The following is a 21,060-nucleotide window of genomic DNA, read 5'->3' as shown; positions in this document are numbered from 1 at the left end:
TGGCAAGGAGGGAGTCCACTCAGACCCTGGTTACCTGTTCCCTCATGGAGCACTTGACATCTCTGCTGTAGCAAAAGACATCTAATATCACCTACCACTGTGTGATCACAAAGAAAACAAATTTTATTTAATAAGGCCAAATGCCAGTTTCTTACAAGCTACCCTAACTCAAAGCATTATGTATAATTAACAACCAACTTCTCCCTGCTTTTTTAAAATCAGATTAATGAAGTAAGAGTGCTTTTAAAATACAACCAACGTGGGATTTGAGTAGGACTGGGGAGGGCTGATAATAACATTCACTCTCGGGCACCTGGGTGGCTCAGTCGTTAAGCGTCTGCCTTCAGCTCAGGTCATGATTCCAGGGTCCTGGGATCGAGCCCCGCATCGGCCTCCCTGCTCAGCAGGAAGCCTGCTTCTCCCTCTCCCACTCCCCCTGCTTGTGTTCCCTCTCTCGCTGTGTCTCTCTCTGTCAAATAAATAAATAAAATCTTAAAAAAAAAAAAAAAAAAAATAACATTCACTATCTACACTGCTTTCAGTGTCTTTACATTTATGCTCAGGGTACTTTTCTGCAAAGTGAGTAGCAAATAGACCATCCTAGTTGAGTGGTGATTACATTTATATTGATTATACTTAATGTGTTGATGGGAGTGGGAGTTTATAAGCAAAAGAATATGAGTTATTGACAATCTTTATTCCCATGGCCTTTTAAATTCTGCTCAGATACTGAGTATCACTCTGCTTCATTCTCTTACCTCTTCTTATTTTCATAATCAAAATCAGAAAAAATACAAATGAATAGCAATACTGATTATAACAGTTAACAATCACTGAGTGTTTACTAGGGCCCAACCACTTAAAATCCCACTTACAACTCACAAAAGCCATATGAGGGAGGTGTTATTATTTCCCCCATTTTATAGCTGAGAAAACTGAAATCTACAGCTTTTAAGACACCTTTCCCAAGTTCTTACTGCTCATCAAAGGTAGAGGTATGTGTGCCATTAGTCTGTTCTTGACCACCATACTAGAAAGCCTCTGTAAGGAGGAAGGGCAAGCCCAGGGTGGTGAAAATGTTGCCTCCTCGAACACATCTGCTTGGGTCCGAGTACTTCCTAACAAGGAGCTCCAACTCCTATTACAATTTTCTTGGTGGCCTAGACCAATCTAAGACTTTTCTTTGGCCTCCAAGACAGAAACAAGCAAGGGAAGTAAGAATTCATTCATTCCATCTCTTCCATAAATACTTGCTGAGGCCCTAGTCTATACCCAAACCTGTGTCAAGCAAGCACTGAAGAAATGTCAATAACTGAAGACTTTCTTGCCTCAAGAAATTCAGAGTCTACTTTTTCAGCATACGAGATGCACAAAGAAGCACAAAGCTGGACACCCAGCTCAGAATGACACAAGGGAAGTGTTGACGAAGCTAAGACCTGAGGATGAATAGGATTTAGCAAGACAAAGTATATTTGTGTGACACATGGCCTCAGTATCTGTTCTGTTCCTACCCCTCCAGCACATTGGGAATGTTCCTCTTTATGGGTTTGCCAAAATCAAAAGTGACAATCCCAGCCCTCCAGCAGTTAAGTAAAAGGAAAGGTAGTATTTCATATGGAAAAAAAAAAAAAAACCTAATAGGACAAGAATGTTATGATGGAGGAGGTAGAGATAGGGTCACAGCTTCCAGTGACCTTGGCACTCAGAATCTCACTGAACAGTCCCCTTCCTTGACACTGCTACGTAAGTATGTATATAAACTGAGTGTCAAAGACTTAGCCTTCAGAATGTAGTCAAGAAATGGGGCTCACAGGCTGGTGCTCTTATGGTAGGGTGACAGCCCTTCAGTCCCATAATCCCAGCATGTTCTTTTCTTTGGGTAAGGTGTACAGTTTCTGAAGAACTATACAGCTGTTACTCACTGGTCAACTCAAGGGTATATTTGCCCCTCCAGGTGCACACAAGCCCAGAGCAGGTGTTGGAATCAGCCTTGGCCTGAAGGCATCAAGGAAAATCTACTTTCCTTCCAACATCAACTACATGCAAACTGACATGGTGAGAATGGAAAATTAGGATTAAAAAGAGCATGCTTCTTTGTTCTTTTGCAGAAACTCTAGTTTCTTTCTTTTTGGATTGACACCCATGGTCATTTTTTTTGTTTACAAAGATCTGATTTTATTATGGCAAAAAGTAATGGGGTAGATTTACCATCCTAGGGGTTGGTAAAAGAGAGAAGCCACATTTAAGCGTATACATATGTTCATGTGATAAATCTTGTAAGTCTTTCACAGGAGGAAGTGAATTCCAGGCAAAGTGAAGGGCATATTGTTAAAAAAAAAAAAAAAGAAAGAAAAGAAAAGAAAAGAAAAAGAAGAGGACTTAATATCTAATTTACAGTTTCAGCTTCTCCCAGGAATAGAATCTTAAACCACTCAATCTGGAATTACTTGGTCAGTGCTAGTGAGGTAATCTGCTTGACAGACTCCTGCCAGGCCTGTCCCCTAAAGGAAGGTGACCTTGCCACAACCAATCTGCTTTTTGCTTGTGTAATAACTACCTTGTCCCTCTCCCTTCTGCCTATAAAAGTCTTTCATTTTATACAGCAACTCAGAGCACCTTTCTATCTGCTAAATGGAATGCTGCCTAATTAATGAATCACTGAATAAAGCCAATTAGATCTTTAAGATGTACTCAGTTGAATTTTTTAACAATATGTAAATAAAAAATGGTGTGTTCCTGACTTCTCATAATTTTTTTTTTTTTTTTTTTTTTTTTGGTCTGGATCATAAAGGTTCTGGTGAAGAGTGTCGAAATAGGATGCCAAGGGGGTGAACAAGGACCAAGTCTTAAATCATATAAAGAATTTTAGATTGAGTTACCTGGTCTAATCAAATCATCCTATTAAGAGTGTAGTCAGAAGTTCACCAAAGAGAAGAGGCTATCCCACTATTTAAGAAGTAGACTGAATTGCTAGAAGATGCTTGACTTCACCTTTCTATAGCTTCTCTCTTTCATCATTGCAATTGAGGAAGAAACCTGAAAGGTACTAAGTCACCATCTGTGGTCCAGAAGATGCTTTAAGCTGCCCTGGTAAGATCACAAGGAAAGAATTTTCTGTGAAGACTGGGTTACTCTGTCCCCTCTTCCCTATAAGAGGAAGATACCTCCTCAACCACTGCCCTGTCTGCTACACTATCCATGCCTCCTTGTTGATATTGAGCTTGACCTTGGGATGATATGCTTTGACCAAAAGAATGTGAGTGATTTTTGACATACACCACATTAGAGGAAAAGAATTAAGAGGCATCTCTTATTTCCACTAGCCCTGTTGCTAAACTGGGTCTGCTCCTTTACCCTGGTTCCTATAATGCAGAGATGAAAAAATGAGGAGCAAGGCCACAGCAGCTGACCCACAGTCACCAATATGTAATGTAAGTGAGAAATAAATTGGAATTATAAGTCACTAAGAGAGTGGGACTGTGTATTACTGCAGCAAATCTGAATAATGTATCTTCTAAGAGAGCTCTTTAGATTTTTGTTGCTAGCCATACAGGGAAAAATTAAACAAGCTAAAAAAAAAAAAGAAAGAAAGAAAGAAACACCACCTCTGAGTAGGGTGGCTGTATATGCCTAGGGCTGATATATTTTCATCCCATATGTCAACTCCTATGATTTTGTAACGGCTGCCTGGAGGGTTACAACAAGAACGTTTCTGTAGTGGTCTCCAACCTCAACAGGGAACATTGGCATAATCCATTAGTAATGTCTGCCTTTAGCATGGAAATGAGAGGCAATGACACAGATGACATGTTTGCTGGTCTAGAGCCCAAGGTCTCCCACCCTTCCACCCTTACAAAGAAAGAAATTTTGTGTTTTCCCCACTATCCTTTGCTTTCCTCTGGATCCTTCCAAATAACTGCTTACCTCTCACTGGAATCTCATATCTCTGGTTGTGGTGGCTGGGAGAGTAGTGGTAAATGAAGCTGGCTCCTTTCCACCACCAGTAAAATAAAAGGTCAGTGTAAACACTCATCCTTTCTCCTTGGATGACTGGTGCATGTGCTCTTCCTCTCTGATTACTCCTTCCTATACTTCTGAAAGAAGTGATCCATTTTACTGACTCTAACTGGTCTGACATAAAATACCTATAATTCTTCACGGAGCAAAAACAAGTACGGGTAGCTCCACAAAACCCTACTTCTGCCAATTCTACTAGCTCATTCAGAGTTAGGCTGGGATATAAACTGAGGACCACAAACATTTCATGTAGTGATCAGGCATTAGCACTGAGCGTACGCCATATTCCTCGCAAAAAGCCACCCTCCAACAAACCACTCTTACATTGTTAGAGCGCCATCTACCGGTCAATACAACAAATACAGCTTCCCAAGCCTCTCCATTGGCTTGCTATGAAGAGGGCGACACTACAAATTAAATGAGGAAAAAAGGAGGTAAGTCATTTTTACCCTGTATCTCTATGGTCCAGGGTGCTATTAGAGGAGATTTAATGCTTCATCTCTCTTAGCCATATAAGTGGTTATTATTATTTCCATTTTACAGATGAGAAAACTGGGCTCTGGACATGAGTTATTTTGCTCAACCAAGAAGCAGAGCTAGGATTCAAAACCCAGTCTTGCCATGTCAGCACTGATGCTCCTTCCACTAGTTAACACTCTCAACTCTTGATTTGATTCAATGCTCTCAGATTTCAGGAAATTTTGTTACTCCTCAAAAGAATATGTCCGCTTCAATGAAGTAAATATGTCTGTGTAGAACTAAATGCATTTACTTAGACTGTTCCTGTCTACTTGTCTTTCTCCTCTATGCCACATATGTACTAAACAAATTTTGTTGGATGAATACATGACTAAATAAATGAAATGTTTTTTTTTCTTGCCTTCTTTTAAATCATTTGCAAAATTACATTCCCAAAAGAGCTGCACCCATATCTGACCATTCTTTACATTCTCATTATGTGAAAGGTCTTCCCTGCCATCCACCTCCACAGTCCAAATCAATGCTATACTACACATTTTTAAGCATAAAACAATTCAGAGTTAAAATGAATCAGGACACTCCCATTGTAAAGGAAGCCCTATGCAAAATCATTTTTCTATAATAAAAAAGTCATTTAATTATCTAATAACCACTTTCATCTGCTTTGTTACACTTGATTTCCTGATACTAGTTTATATTAACCAAGGTATGACTCTACATCTACCCACTAATGCTCATTTTTCAGCAGCATGCAGTTAAGCATCTTAAGTATTTTTTCTAGGGTTCTGTGCATCATTTCAGTGAGAGTGTGAGCTCTATGAGGACAAGTGCTAATTTTTAAATTGTTTTATAACCCTCTAATTCCCACTACAATGTCTTCAGCTATCTTATTAAATGTTTATAACTGACCAAGGATTGGACTTGTCTAGCTAGTCCTTTGAAAGAAATATTAATGAGCAATTAAATGTTAAAAAGGAGCAAGAGAATGAAGAGTATACTTTCCCAGAATGTAATTATTGAGTGCCTACCATATTCCAGGAACCACACTGGGTGCTGGGAGCACACAGTCTCTGGCCTCAAGGATATAACCTAATGGGATAAACAGACAATTACAATGCAGTATTCTGGGTCGGCAGAGGCTCAGGGTTATCCTACACTTTGAGGGAAGCAAAAATGACTGACTGTAGAGGTCTCTAATTACAGAGCTTCCTCCTGAAGTGATGGTAAATGCTATAATGCAATTATAATAAATATTATAATGCAATTACAATAAATGTGTGTGGAACTGAATTAAATCAAATTGTTGCCTCATTCTCCAGTAACTCAAAAGTGAACCATGACAACTGGAATTTTTATTTTTAATTCAGGGCTTCCCAATAAGTTGCCCATGGAGATATTTCAGAAGATTTTAACCAATGAATCCTTCAGAAATTTAATAAGGTTCTGCTCAACTGGCCCTTTGATTTGCCAAATGTATCCATCTAGAAGCTTCTTTAGAATTTTCCCAGACATTTAAGGTAAAGGAATCTAAGAACCTAGCAAAACTAGAATCTAATTTTTCTGCCAATGATCGATTTAAAGTTGATAATGACAGCTAAATGTGTTGGGTATTATACACAATTTGTACAAAATTATGTCACATAAAACTGTGACCCTCAATAAAACCTATCTATAAATTCTATTCTCTCAACTAGGGGCATTTTCAGTCCCTTTCCTACCCTGCTAAGTTAGTTCTTTAAGGGCACAGCCTGTGTCCTTTTTATTACCATACCCTGGGTCTAGGAAAAGTGGAAGACACAGAGTAGGCATCTTACATGTAATGGGTTGAGTGAGCATGTGCTAGCTGAATGCATGAAAATGATTATAACTGACTATCCCTTGGAATGGCCTGAAGTTTTGTGGAATTTATAACCTCCATCAACCTCCATGTTAAGCAAGTATATCTTCTTTTTTAATTTAAACTTTCTGCTTTATTGCTTTCTCTTTTTTGTCATACAAGTAAAACATGTTTTTATAGAAATGTTAGAAAAAATAGTAAAAATTTTAAAAATCAAAAATTCTACCACCTGAAGTTAAACAATATTAACATTTTGTTATATGTTTTTGAAGGTTTTCATATGCAAATATGCACTTTTAAAAATACGCACAAATACGCACTTTCCTGGGGCACCTGGGTGGCTCAGTCGTTAAGCGACTGCCTTCGGCTCAGGTCATGGTCCCAGGGTCCTGGGATGGAGCCCAGTGTTGGGCAGCAGGAAGCCTGCTTCTCCCTCTCCCACTCCCCCTGCTTGTGTTCCTTCTCTCGCTGTGTCTCTCTTTCTGTCAAATAAATAAAATCTTTAAAAAAATATATATTTCCTGCTGTACATGCTATTTTGTGACTTGTATATGTACTATTTATAAATAGTAAATAAATATATTTCATGTCATAAGTATTCATGTATATTCTCATCTGTAGTGGCTACAGAATAATACATTGTGTATATCTCAAAATTTATTTAATTTGTACTTATTATCAGACTAGGTTGATAGGTTGTTTCCAAATATTTGCTATTTTAAACATTGTGATAATGATCTTCATCCTTACAATTTCTTGCATTCATTTCAGAATGCAAGGAAACTAGGAGAATTTCTGGGCCAAAGGGAAAGACAATTTTGTTTTATTTTTTATTTTTTTAGATTTTATTTATTTCTTTATAAGAGAGAAAGAGAGGGGGCACCATCGGGGGGCAGAGGCAGAGGGAGAAGCAGACTGCCCGCTGAACAGGGAGCCTAACTTGGGCTTGATCCCATGACCCTGAGATCAGGACCTGAGCCAAAGGCAAATGCTTAATGGACTGAGCCACCCAGGTGCCCCAGGAAAGACCATTTTAAAGTCTCCTGATGGCTTAGGCCTAAATTTCTCTCTGGACTCATCTTGAACAGTCACTGTGCCAATCCTAGGTATTATTATTATATAAGCTTATATGATGAGGAAAACATTTTTTTAATATTCATTTATTTTCTACATTTAATGAACAAGAACATGATTCTATAAACTCTGTCCAGGTGTATAAAAGCAGAATGTGTAATAGTTAAGAAGTGAGTTCTCCGAATGCCTGGGTGGTTTAGTCCATTAAGCCTCTGCCTTTGGCTCAGGTCATGATCCCAGGATCCTGGAATTGAGTCCCACATTGGGCTCCTTGCTCAGCAGGGAGCCTGTTTCTCCCTCTCCCTCGTGCTCCCCCTGTTGTGCTCCCTCTCTCTCTCTCTGACAAATAAATAAAATCTTAAAAAAAAAAAAAAAAAGTGAGTTCTCAAGTCAGATTACTTGATCCCATATCCTGATTTAGCCCTTCACTAATTCTATGCCTCAATCAATTAAAATAACTTCATTATGCTTTAGTTTTCTCATCTGGAAAACAGGATAATCAAAATATCTATCTCTTAGGGTTGTTTCTGAGGATTACATGAATTGGTCCATGCAATGAATTCAGAATATTACCTGGCACTTGTAAGAATTCAATAAATGCTACACATTCTTTCCTTCTTTCTGACGACACTACTAAATTAATTTTTTAGCCTCCCTTGCAATTAGGTATACCCATGAGACTAGTATGTGAAATGAACTGATAAGGTCACTTACTGGCTTGACCCACATATACCTTTAAGACATGATTTTCATCCATTTCCCAATCAGCGAGCTGAACAGAGAAAACTCCAAGGATCCAGAGCAGTTAGAACAACAGGATGGAAGGAGCCTGGATCTATGAATGAATCTAGGGAACTAAAGCCCCACCTCCACCAACCACAATGAACTGTCAGTACATCACTGAGAAATAAATGTATATTGTGTTACATTTCAAGTGGTTTGTTGCTCCTGTTATAACAATTAGCCTTTTTGGACTAACGGAGTTGCCTATTATTATTATCTTATCAGGTAATATCTGTTTTAAAGAAGAGAGAATTTTGATTTCAAAATATGAAGGATAGATGAAAGGAGTTCAGAATAAAAAATTTGCTGCAGAGAGTCCACAACTTGATAATACATGAATTCAAGGGTCATTTATCCATCTAGAATGTAATTTACCTCATCTCTTTCTTAGATTCCCCATTTTGACTCCAGGCTACAGAGGTTAATCTCAATACAGCCAAATGGGTTTACTCAACTTAAAAACACAGATACTTCATATCCTCACTTAGCTTCACTGGTGAATACTGTTTTCTTGTATTTACTGTAACATGTGGACCATAAATACCACAGAAGTAGAAAATCCAGGAGGAAACATTCTTTAGGAAAAAAGAGAAATATTCAAAAGAAAGGCTATTGCATTTTAAAAAATGCAACATCAACGAGAGAAAGTTCCTTATAATGGTTCTAAAAAATGTCTAAAGCAAAGTCATACCAAATAGGAATATATTTCAAAGTTTTCCTCTTGAGGAAAACAAACATGAAAGAAAAATGCTCAATTTGGGATACTGTTCATTTTGCAAAAATGTTATTTGTTACCACAGGAAGGGAAAGGAAAAAGGATACCAAGGATAATGTAGACTATACATATAAACATATATATGTCATTTTATGAGTGCTGAGGCAAAAATTTATTGAAATATTAAACACATGATTTATTTTCTAGGTTAGAGCTTCCAGTTGAGACTAGCTGAAATATTTTCCAGAGTATTTTACTCTCAAGGGACTATAAGATATTAAATAACACTGTCAAATGTATCTTTCTAAATACAGAATTAAATGGCTATCCCCTCACATTTGCATCCTGTTGTGCAATGTGTTTTGCATATAGGAAGCTATTATTAGCCCCCCACAAAGACTCTTAAATCTAGAAAGGTTAAAGGGCTTGTCCAAAGTTACCTGGATAATGTTACAAGACAAGGCAAGCAATCACTAAGTGTTGTGTAGCTTCAATGTTCATGTATGAATATTCTGAAAAGGGTCAAAGAGACAGCTACGATCAAGGTAATCAATGTAACAGTTACAGATATGCCTGGGACAGAAAAATGTGAACAATAGGATGCATTTGAATTAAGCCCACTTTATATCACAGAAAAGAACAAACGAATCACTTAATGAGCAATGGGTGAAACCCTAATCCAGTAATTTCAGTGAAAATATCTGAAATACTAAAAGTTTACCAAGTCCCACTCTAATACCTTACTATTTACAGGAAAGAGTAAATAAAACTAATTTTTAGGCGAAAAGTGATTTAGCAAGTGCTATTTACCTTTAAATGGCATGATTTAACCTCTGCATGTCTTCCTGAGCAGCAGCTGTATAACATAGGTTCATACGTTAAAACCTTGTTTACCATTTATTTTCATTATTCCATTTAGATATAATTCTCTAGAAAAAGAAGAGCAGCTAAGAGACCTTTTTATGAAATCACACAGATATAAGAAAAACTTGTAAATGATCATGCATTTAAAAGAAAATTATACTTTCTTGACAATGTAATAAGAAAATTCCAAACAAAACACAAAGTAGGAATTCAGAGTAAGAACTGAAAGGCGTATCAACTTGTTTTGTTACTGTTGTATGATTTTTACACTAAATTGAACAAATACAAAACAGAACAACTAAAGATAGAAATGCTTTCACTTCTCTCAATTGGCTTGGGAAATATGCATTGAATACCCTCTTTATTAGTAAGCACGCCAGCAGGAAACAGACTTCACCCCAGAAGACTCAAATGAAGAGACTTTAATAAACCAACCCACTTAAGGAGGTGTGAGCAAGACTAAGAGAATGAAAAACGAATGCAGATGCTAGGTCAAGCTTTCTTTCCCAAATCAGGATAAAGGAGAGCACAAGTACTCAAATGGTCAAGCCCATCATAGTTGTTCAGACTGACACCCAAATTTTGCTTTGATATCTTGGGAGATAAACCTGAAGAAAAATGTTAACAGTTATATTATCTCCCTCAATCCTATCATCATCATCATCATCCTCCTCATAAAATATTTATTATTTACTGAATATTAAGAGCCTGGTGTGGTGCTGAATAATTGTTAGAATGAAGAGTCTGGAGTTAGTATGGGGGAAATGAAAGGAGATAAAAGAAAAATCATGACCCCAAAGGCAGGTGAAGTCCTTAAGAAGCAAGAGAAATGGAGAAGAAATGGAGAATCTACGTGGACCGAGGCAGGGACTGCCATCTAGAAAAGGTGAAAGGACAAGGTGGGGCCAAGAAACGCAGTAGGAGGAGGATCCGTGGATGTGATGCATGACTGTAGATGAAGGGTCATGAGAGAGAGAAAAAGAAGACATGTATTTCTGGGGTTCTAATTCCAAATGTCCATAGGAATAATGAGGCCATTGATAGCTAAGGGAAGAGAGAAGAGTAGAGAGGTTAGAAATTAGTATGAAGGAACAATGAGACATTTTTTATCTCAGTAGGCATAAGAACAGGAACCTATCAGATGCACTTGGATTCAAGTCCTAGCTCAGCCTCTTACTCATTGTGGGAAAGTGGGCAAGTCTGTGTCTTTGTTTCCTCACCTAAAAAGCTATGCTAATTTAGTGCCCTCCTCAAAGAGTTCCTTCTTAGTAGTAGTAGTAGTAGACTTTATTTTTTCCAACAATTTTAAGTTTATAAAACACTGAGCAGAAAGTACAGTCTGATATAGCACCTCACCCCCCTGCCAACGTCCCTTACTCACATCTTGTCATAGTGTGGTATATCTGTTACAACAGATGAACCACTGCGGATATATTAAGTGAAGTCCATAGTTTATATTAGGGCTAACTCTGTGTTATATGAGTTTAGACGAATGTGTAACATCCATCCACCATTACAGTATTGCTCAATACAGTTTCACTGCCCTAAAAATCTTCCATGCTTCACCTCTTCATCCCTGCCCTCCACCCCAAACTCATGGCGGCCAATGATCATTCTTTGGTCTCTACAGTTTTGCCTTTTCAGAGTGTCATACAGTGGGAGTCATATGGCATGTGGCCTTTCCACTTAGAAATATGCATTTATTATTTATAAAGTTAGATTAATGGCTTGCAGACAGTAAATACTACACAAATGCCAGTTGTTACTATTATTATTATTAGCACTGTTATTATTTTATAAATGCTTCATTTTCCTACAGCTTCAAAAAGGAGATCATGCATTTTCTGGAGTCCTGTAGGTCCTGTTTGCTGGTCCCCCTGCTTTATTTCCTTCCTTTCATTCCCAACCTTTTTGTTATATTTTACATCCAATTTGCTCATTCAATTCTCTTCTCCCCTCTAAACTGACAGCTTTGTGAGAGCAGGGACCTCTTCTGTCTCGTCCACTACTCCATTCCCAACATTAGCATTGTGTCTGGCAGGTGGCAGGAGCTCCATCAACCTCTGCAAAGTGAATGAAAGGTCGATGTGGTGACCTGACTGAAGAGGCAAGAAGATAGACTAGCACAGCTTTGGGGAATGAACAGGAGGAAAGGGTGCTATGAGAACATGCTCCCCAAGATGTGAGTAATGGTGAAGGACTTGATACAACCCTACAGCTCTCTCACACAGGGACTTCAGGGCTTCCTAAAGGAAGTCTGTATCTAAATTATGCCTTATTTGGGGGGCGCCTGGCTGGCTCAGTCAGTTGAGCATCCTATTCATGATTTTGGCTCAGGTCATGATCTCATGGGTCCTGGAATCGAGCCCCACATCAGGCTTTATGCTCAGCAGGGAGTCTGCTTGAGATCCTCCCCCTTTCCCTCTCCCTGTGCCCCTCCCCCTACTCACACTCTCCCTTGCTCTCTCTTTCAAATAAATAAATCTTTCAAAAAATAAATTATTCCCTATTCTCAACTTGAGTATATTAAGCTTTGTGTAGCTGAGAAGGTCTTGAATGGATTTAGATAGTATGCTGAATATGTTATTCAAATACGGGAAATTCAATATCTTAATCATAAGTTTTTGAGGTAATTGTTACTTATTGAAGTCCGATTCAGATCGGAATGAACTTTACCCTAATTTTCCTTTGGTTGCAAAACAAATTTGCTTACCCACAGTTCTACCTGAAAAAAAAATCAACACCATATCTTATGAGTCTTCTTTAGGACTTACTCCAAAGAAGAAAAAAGAAAATCGTTAACAAAAAGCAATTGCCATTTCTCCTCTGGCTCATCTCCAAAGTGTTCAAAGCATGTCTTTTCATTCCTGGGTGTTTTTCTGTTTGTTCTATTTTTATTTTTAAACTAATGATAATGATACTTCACTGATGTCGCTCTAGCAGAAAGGTTAAGTGGAAACTTTCCTCCAAAACCAAAATGTTCCTTTAATCCACTGGGAATTCTTAAAGCTAGATACTAATATGTCCTGTAATTAAGAAATAATGAGCTTTCCACCATGATTTATTTCCAGAGATTTAGATTCGATGCTGAGAAGCTACAGTTTAAATAATTGCAATGCCCAATGGTAAAAACGCCTATAAATCCTCAGAGGTCAATTTTAAATAAACTTGCATTTCAGCAAAAATAAAGTTAAATGAAGATGTCCTTCTCTTTTCCTTCCACCCAAAGTAAAGGAACCAGTCAGGCAGGCAGATGCAGACAGAGAGTGTAGGGAGGAGAGAGGGAGAGAGGGAGGGGAGAAGAGATAGAGAAAGAAAGAACATTAATATGAAAAAGCATTACTTACCGTGAGGTCTTTGGGTACTGTCTCGGGCTAGGTCTGCTCCTCTGAAGTCTGAAGCAGTTCCATTTCCATTCCTCAGGGTGCCTGCAGTGAACTGAACAGTAAGAAAAAGAATTAATGACAAGGTCAGAGGCCCTGATTAAGATACTTCTCAGCTGCCCTGAAGGATTAGGGATGACTGCTCAGGGCAGGGGAAAAAAAAGCCACTGTTCACTCACAAGAAACGGAAATTTAGCAGATCCAAGCAGCTCTTAAATGTAACCGTTAACAGCACAGGCTCTGGAAGGAGACTGCTTATTAGCTGTGTGAACTTGGGCAGTTTGCTTAATCTCTCTGAGCCTCATTCTGTTCAACTGTAAAATGTGGCTAATGATTCCTCCTGTAATGGGCTGTGTATGTCAATGTAAAAAGAACAGTGATACTTAACACATTTCCACTTTTTTTATTATATATTTTATTAGTTGAGTCGGCCTCAACTAATCTTCAAAGAAGCCTCTGGAAAGAGGACAGGGAGGGAGGTCACAGAACCCTTGGCTTAATTTGGGACACCCTGACACAGGGTAGATCATGTGTGATCTTGAATTGGGGAGGGGATATTTTACTTAGAATACACAAAACTGGGATGGAGAAATTTAAAAATCATAAATATGGCAAATGAGAAGATTCATGAAATTCTGTGTTATCCTAATTATCAAATATATTTCTCTATTCCTCCATAACAAGAAAATCACAGGATATTGAGAAAAATAAAATTAGATCTTTCTTACTAAACTTCACACCAAACTAAGGTAAAACAGAGTCTTGTTTCTCACAGCCTGAAGAACTTCGGAGTTTGAAGGAAAATGTTAAAATCATATTCATTGCTTTTATTTTTTACTTTAATATTTTTTATCAGGTTCTGAGGATATAATAATGTATAAATGTATAAATGTGTAATGCTTTTTTTGCTTCATGGATCTTACAGTCAAATGGGGGAAGAGAATCATGCATATGTAGTCACACAATTAAGAAAAATAACTTTAAAAAGCTGTAATTACTCTTAGGTGACAGTGTGATGTGTTTAAAGGTATTCTGATTTAGACTGAGAAGACCTCTCTGGAGAAAGGCAATTACGTTCCCCACTTCCTTAGCATGGGCTCTGCCAGAGGCCAGCCTGCAATAACATGCCAGGCATAGGTAGTTTGTTTAGTAGCAGGCATGAGAGACAGAGGGCAAGAGAGCCAATACGGGGCTACATTATAAAATGTGCTGTCATTCCAGAGACAACTGGCCACTCAGTCCCATAGAGGCAGCTGAGAAATCTTATAAAATCCCTCTAAGCACCATCTGCCCGAGGGAAGAAAAGATAAAGCATTTGTCTATGGGCTTCAGTCCCACATTAGTCAAGAGTTGCTCCCTGGAGGTCTAACTTCCCCAAATTCTGGGCTGCACATGCATGAGTGCCTAGAATTGACCGCCAGGCAGGCCTGCGTGCCTGCAGCAGAGAAACCCCTCGGCAAAGCAAGAGTTATGGGGCATGTGCCTCAGACAAGGCTGTGTCACTTGCACATGCATAAAGCTGGTGCCTGAAGCAGGGGCTGGAATTGGAGGAAAGGCCAAGGAGGTCCGATGTGGAGCACAAGAGGATTCTGATACATCTCCTGTGTCTCAACCATCCCACGTTCTACTCCAGATGCGTCTTTCAGAAATTTTTTATCCTGGCACTTCCAATCATGAAAACCTGCCTGTGGCTATTATCTAAAAAAAAAAAAAAAAAAAAAAGGCCAAACTCTTCAGTAGAACACTCAGGCCTTCCCAACTATTTTTACACTACTCTCTCACATAAACCAAACTTGTCTTCACTGGCAACTACACTTCCCAAGAATAGAGAATATGAATCTTCCACATATCACATTCCAAAAGTACTTGTGAACTACATCTCTACGGTGATACTTGTGCTATGTAAATTAGGATACATATAATATTTAAGTAGCATATCCATCATAACCATAGTTCTTTTCAGTTTGATCAAAAAAATATTTTCAAGGATGGTATTAGACATGCCAATCAGAATCTATAACGTCCTCAGTTGTTCTTGAGAGGAATTGCCCTGTACATTGCTGGTAGGGCCATCCATATTGTGTACCATGTAACCCAAGACTAGGCACCTGCCTCAAGGCGGATTGTTCTATTACAAGTACAAACTCAATGAGAGAGAGGAATTTGAGATTTCTATGGTCCTGATTAGGATAACCAGTAATAACAAGTGTTACATTCAGCACAGTACAGGAGAATCAAGTCTGAGGACTTTTTTGAGTTTGTGTTACTCATGGAAGCCTAGGCAAAGACAGTGAAGAGATAGAGGAATATAGGGCTTCAGACTCAGGAGAGAGGACTGAACATATAGAAGCATATAGAAGGGGCTTGGGAAAAAATGGAAATGGATAAAACTGATGAAGGAGAAAGATAAGAACAAAGAAGAGAAGCGAAAGATAGACTTCTGAGGAACATCAACGTTTGAAAGGTAGCTGGAGTCAGGAATTCATGAAAAAAATTTATGGCTTATGTGTCTTGTGAAGTACTTAACTGTATCCAACAGCAGAGAAGTAGTTTGATAAATTATAATAAAATATGAGATAGCCATTAACAATGATATTACAAAGAAGTCTTCATAATATGGGATATAATAGTTATTCAGGATATTATAGTAAATGAAAGGGCAAAATACCTGCATTTTCTTTTTTTTTTTTAAGTTTCATTTATTTGAGAAAGAGAGAGAGAGAGCACGCATATGAGTGGGACAGGCAAAGGGAAAGGGAGAGAGAATCCCAAGCAGACTCCTCGTTGAGTGAAGATCCTGACGCAGGACTCAATCTCACAACCATGAGATTAGGGCCCTGAGATCATGCCCTGAGCCAAAACCAAGAGTCTGAAGCTTAACCGACTGTGCACCCCTAAAATTCCTGTATTTTCATTCCCCTCCCAACGCTTTTATGTGTGTGGGAAAAAGGAGGGACAGAGGCAGGCCCTTGGTAAAATGAAGAGACAACAATATTTCTGTTCTCTTTGCTTAGACATATTTTTCAAGTTCTGTACAACAAGCATGTTTTCTCTTATAATTTAAAAAGTTAACTTAAAATTGTAATTATAAAAATGCATAATATATTTGAATAGAATGAGAAGCCAACTACGTTAATAGGAAAAAAGAATCTGAGAGTCAGCAATATCATGGCTCTAAGTCTATCTTTGGCTGTTCTTGGTGAAATCAGAAGTTTATCTGCTCCCTGGCATTCTCTCCTCAACTTAAACTCCAGGGAGCCATAGCCACTGGAGCAATCATCAGATGCCAACAACTAAATTTAAGAAGGAGATGTCTCAGGGACCACAGTGAAAATTTCCAGTGCCAACCCATCATTTTAGGTCATCGTGTGTTTCAGTTATATAAGCTCAATAAATATTATGCTGATGTTTTTTTCAGATTCAGGAGCCGTTTTTTTTTTTCTTCCCCTATTGCTGTCAGCATCTTTCCTGCATATTAAGAAGCATCACCACATTTCATATGAAATATAAGCTTCATTTTTAAATAAGTTACAAAACCATAAATTAGCAATTTGCTCAAGAATATAGAAATTTAGAATTTTCCTGTTTTGGCTTTTGCATCAAGCCCAAAAGTGATGAAGCTGTTTAAAACTAGCATGCCCCCTTTCCAATTCACAAGTTCCTGCTAGTCAATAAGCACTTTGCTGTCATCTCTCTCATGCTTCTTCAAATTCTAAACCTTTTCAGCCTTCCATTACTATTATCTGATAACATTCTTTTAATTCAGTAGTATTTGGGGTTGTCTGAGCCTTATACTTAGTTTTGAGTACTTTGAATATATAAATGCTCTTCTATAATTACCTTCCAAAAGTCTCAGAGGATTGGACAATGGAATATTACATTCCCAAAGTCTATTTCCTAACAGTGAAGGTCAAAATCCTCATTTTATTTCCTTTCTAGAGCTTTGTCCACTTCAGATAGAGGAGTTGTATTTTTTCTTCTCCACATAAATCTAGGAACATTGCAACTGTTGCCAGGAAAAATAAATTATAGTTTTAAGCTGCAAATCTGTAGGTTTAAAGGTTCACCTTCCTTCAACATTATTTTAAAGGAAAAAGACTATATTTTAGCCAGCCGAGAAGACAGGTTCTTGGGTATGCTTCCCACTATTAAGTTCAGTTCTCTGTTTTGGAACGCCTAAAGGAATCTTATGATTCTTTCCAGAAAATAAGTATAATTTAAAATCCTCGGACATTGGCCTCAATGAATAGCGAAGTGACTGAAGCATGGGAATGCCATTCTTTCTCAACACATTTCCATATTTTTATACTGTCTCTCTCTCTCTGTCTTCAATGCATGACCAATTACATTGTGCATAAAACCTTGCTATAAATATTTAATTGGAAATACAGAACCTGAATTTTCTTTATATATCTAGAATTTTTCCATTGTGTTACCTTTATAAAATGCAGTTTGGAAAAGCAATACTGTACCCAATTTTGTGTTTTTTCCAGAGAAACCACCACTATGGTGGATTACAGTAATCAAAACTGAAATATATTCTCAAATACACACAAACCTCATCAACATGAATTATGGGGGGCAAGAATCAGGTTTACAATGTGCAATTTTTTTGCTCAAATATATCTTCCTTGAAGAATATTTTTAGCCTAAAATACCTTAGACATATGTGTAGGGAGCTTATTCTGTGTCAATGGTTGTGAGGATTAAGGATGTCTGACTTTATTCAAAATGCAAATGTCTGAACCAAGTCATTGGCTTCAGAGAGAATCAGAGTTTGTCTTATAAAGAAGCTGCTCAACTGACCTACTTGCAATCAAATCACTGATAAGAGAACTAGAAGTTGAAAACGATGATGAAAAAGGACTTGAAGTTATAGACTATAGGGGTGAAGGTTTGGTCTGAGGGGTCAGAGAAACTTAGAGAGATGGTGTAGATAAAAAGTGTCCAAAGGCAGTAGTTAATAAGTAGAATAGAGTGGTTTAGATTTCTGAAATGTAATACAAATACTATGCAGCCATACAGTAAATAGGTAATGATAGGGGCATATTTTTTCTCCAACATTGTTAAATTTGAAACTGGGATATAAACAGTATGTGGAGCAAGATCCCAATAAAGCCAAATCAAAATAAAACAAAAAAGCTACCCGAGATTACTTATGGGAGGTAAGATTATAGAATACTACAATATTTGTTCACCACTATATCTGAAACAAGCACTTAGTAAATTACTTTCATCTTCCATCCAGCTTCTTACAGTTTCTACAATAAATAAATAGTTCCTTTGTACTAAAAAAATGTTATTTAAAAACATACTTGTTTCTGAAATGAGACAATTGTGATAGAAGATAAAGAGTGGATGGCTCAGTGATCTATACCTGTTAGGTATTTCTTCTCCCAGGGAGAGTACATCTAGATGAAGAGGGGATTACAAGGGAAGAATCAAGGAGATTTTCTTAATTCACCCAACAGCTTCTGATCTTGACTGTATAGACAAGTCTCCATTAGCACAGCATCAGAGAGCAGTGGAAGGCATATTCCAGGCTGGGATCATTTGGATAACAGTGTTGCTAGGCATAGGGATTTATCTTCCTAATTGTCACCTTAAACCAGCAAGTCAATTACTTCTCATGTATGAAACACATAATAGCATCATAGTTTACTGGCCAAGGAAACTTCTCAAGTGAGAGAAGTCCCCAACCTGTAGTTGAAGTATTCCACTGGACTCTGCCTTTCTAAAGCTGTAGCCCCTGGGTAAGGAACTCCCAAGGGTCTGGGTCTCTGCCTATGTTATGTAATGTAATCTGCTTTTCCTACATCTCCAGACCCTAGTTTTGCTCATGGATATTACACCTTGTTTAATGGCCAAAGTTTGTCTTGACCACCCAGCCTCTCCCTTCAGCTCCCTATTGTAAAGTCAGCAGATTAACAACCTTAATTCTATCTGCAAACTTAGTTCCCTTTGCCAGGTAATCTTACATATATACAAATTCCACAGATTAGGGCACCGATATCTTTGGGGGATCTTATTCTGCCTACCACACATGTCAATTAATACATTCATGACTCTCAGCAAGCTCCAAGCAGAACAAATAGGAAGCAAAGCATACCTAAGAACAAAAATCACACCTAGGCATCAAACTACTGCAATAAAACGATTTTTTTTTTTTTAAGTCTTAGAAGCAGCCAAGAGTGGTGGTAAGGGAGGGAAGATACATTATGTGTATGGTGACAACCAAGAAAAACGTCAGCAGATTTTTAAACAGAAGAATATTAGAGGCTAAAAGACAATGGAAAAGCACTGAAAGAAAAACAAACTAGTATTCTATATCCAGTGAAAATACCATCCAAAAATAAAGGTCAAATAAATTTTTTTTCAGAGACAACAACTAAATCATCTTTAATGAATTTGCACAACAAATTTTTTTTTAAGTTTCTTAGGCTGAAAAAAAATAATAGCAGATAGAAATTTGATGGTGCAGGAAGGAATAGAAAACACTGAAAGGGTAAATAGGTCAGTAAATATAAAGAATGCTTAAAAAATTATTCTTAATATATGATTTTTAAACATGTCTAAAAACTATTGATTTTTTAAATTAAAAATAATGTAATAGTATAATGCGTGGTTTAAAGAAAATGTAAAAGTAAAATATATGACAAAAAGATATGAAAGGCATCAGGACAGTAAATGGAGCATACATTTTTAACATTCTTATACTGGCAAGAAGACTATTCTGTGAAAGTAGATGTTGATAAATTAAAGATGCATGTTATAATCTTCAGAATTACTACTAAAATAATTAATGGAAGGAAGTATAATTTTAAAAGTCAATAGAGGACATACAATGTATACTAAAAATACTTAATCAACACAAAAAAATGGGGGATAAAGGAAGAAACAGAGGAATAAAAAGTCAATGAAACTTAGAGAACTCACAGAGTGAGATGACATACATAGATACATAAATAAATCAATAATGTTATAAATAGAGTAAAGAATCAAATTAAAAGGCAGAGACTGTCAGACAGGATAAAAACATAAGATACCAAACTATACTTCAAGAATGAATAAAAATGCAAAACATTTGGAAATAAAAAAAGGTAACTGCTATACCATACAGACATTAACAATAAGAAAAGTGGTATAACTATTTTATTAGAAGTGTACTTCAAAATGAGGAGTATTATCAGAGACAAAGAAAGACATTTCATAATGGTAAAGGAGTCAATTAGAAGACAAAACAATCTTAAGTGCATATATAATTAGTAAAAAGCTCCCAAATGTATAAGGTAGAAATAGAGAAAACCAAAGAGAGAGAGAGAGACAAATCCACAAAGTTGGAGACTTTAACTCACCTCTCACAGGAATATATAAGAGAGAGGAAAAAAAAGTAGATATATCAGAACACTTGAACAACACTATCAACCAACTGATATAATTGACATTTTAAAAGCACTACATTTAATGACAGCAGAATACAGTTATACAGGAACATGCCTGAAGATAGATCCTTTTTTGGCATTAAAAAAATCTATGTAAATTTCAAAGAATTGAAATTATGCAGACTAGAAATAGAATTAGAACTTAGAAATCAATAATAAAAAGGTATTGTAAAAATCTCCAAACATTTGGAAATGAAACAATCAATTGTAAATTACCATGTATCAAAGAAGAAATCACAGGTAAACCAGAAAATATATTCAGCTGAATGAAACAAAAACACAACATATCAAAATTTGTATGTTACAGGTACAGTAGCTCCTACAGAAAAATGTATAGCTTGAAATTAATGTATTAAAAAAGAAGAAATTTGTAAAATTAGTGATCTATCTGTCCTCCTAGTAAGAATCTCAAATAAGAATGGGTTAAATAGGTAATGGAGGATTAAGGAGTGCACTTGTTACTAA

General features: G+C 37.1%; 1 long non-coding RNA gene across 1 annotated transcript in view; it reads right to left on the bottom strand.

The window, feature by feature from the left end:
* LOC118518724 (uncharacterized) overlaps positions 1-21,060 on the bottom strand; it is a 260,848-nt gene that overhangs the window by 154,831 nt on the left and 84,957 nt on the right. The window contains exon 2 of the long non-coding RNA XR_004908852.2: positions 13,118-13,208. This is a non-coding gene — a long non-coding RNA (uncharacterized LOC118518724). The remainder of the gene's footprint in view (positions 1-13,117; positions 13,209-21,060) is intronic.

This window comes from Halichoerus grypus, chromosome 2 (assembly GCF_964656455.1).
Source record: "Halichoerus grypus chromosome 2, mHalGry1.hap1.1, whole genome shotgun sequence".
NCBI classification, from domain to species: Eukaryota; Metazoa; Chordata; class Mammalia; order Carnivora; family Phocidae; genus Halichoerus; species Halichoerus grypus.
This window is presented reverse-complemented; position numbering and strand designations above follow the sequence as displayed.